Below are 1,351 nucleotides of genomic sequence, written 5' to 3'. Positions count from 1 at the left end.
CCAAATCGGATCTAATTCTTTCTATTCTGGGGAGGCTGGCGGGGCCTAAGAGGATTGGAGCATTTGCTAAATGGGACCAGGACAGGGTCAGAGAGCCAGCTGTGGGAGACGCAGGGGCCAGGACGGTTACCAGGGGATGGTAGAGGAAGCCAATGATGGAGAAGGGGTGAGCAGGGCTCCTAACCTACCGGGGTGGGGTGAGGGTAGTGTGTGTGTGTGGGGGGGAACACCACTCACAGGCTCTGCAGGAAACAAGGCAACCATGGACTTTATTACATTTCCAACGATCAAGCCCCAGGCAATGTCCAGAAGAGTTACAGAGTGTTAACAATTTGAGTCAGGTCCCTGGCTCAAAATTTAGAATCAACTGCTAACAAAGTAATATGTCAACCGAATCCTATAAACAGGACAGATTTTTTAAATACCATCCAACATGTTAGACAATAAAAAAGTACTAGAAATAAACCTCCAAAAATATGTACCTCAGGCCTCGATGATTAAAAGAACACTTCACGAAGACTCCGTCAACAACCCAAGGAAGGAATATCCCACTTAGTTTGTAAAGCTCAATAGTGTATAAAGATGTCCATTCCCGCCAGAAATGTTCATGGATTTAATGCAACTCAAACTAAATGGCCTACGAGGCTGGGCTGGGTCCCTTGGGAAGGTCAGGGGCAGCATCACTACAGCAGAACATGCACCGGGAGCAGCAATTCCGCTCCGGGCCCTGAGGACCCACCGTGAGGTCACGTGCACCCTAAATAACACAGCGAGGATGCGGGGGCCGCCCAGGGAGCACAGCTCTGCCACCTCCCCAGGTTGGATACGTGGAGGTGCGTTAACGCTGCAGAAGAGCAACCAGGGGGAAGAACCAAGATGGCGGCACAGGGAAACACCTGTACTTGCTGCCTCCCACAACCACGTCAAAACCACAACTAAAGCCCTAACCGGGTTTGCTCAGTGGATAGAGCGTCGGCTGCGGACTCAAGGGTCCCAGGTTCGATTCCGGTCAAGGGCATGGACCTTGGTTGTGGGCACATCCCCAGTAGGGAGTGTGCAGGAGGCAGCTGATCGATGTTTCTCTCTCATCGATGTTTCTAACTGTCTATCCCTCTCCCTTCCTCTCTGTGAAATCAATAAAATATATATTTTTTTAAAAACACACAAAAAGCTACAACTATAATACAGAACAACTACCATTCAGAACCACAGGAAAGCGGGCTGAGTGGAAGTCCTACAACCAGAGAGGTGAAGAAAGCACCCCGAGACTGGTGGGAGGTGCAGAGGTGCAGAACAGGCTGGTCCGGCACCTGGGTGTGCTGCTTTTTTAAATATATATATAATTAAATCT

The sequence above is a fragment of the Myotis davidii genome, unplaced genomic scaffold, assembly GCF_000327345.1.
Source record: "Myotis davidii unplaced genomic scaffold, ASM32734v1 scaffold464, whole genome shotgun sequence".
NCBI classification, from domain to species: Eukaryota; Metazoa; Chordata; class Mammalia; order Chiroptera; family Vespertilionidae; genus Myotis; species Myotis davidii.
The sequence above is the reverse complement of the archived record's forward strand: the minus strand, read 5'-3'. Positions refer to the sequence as shown.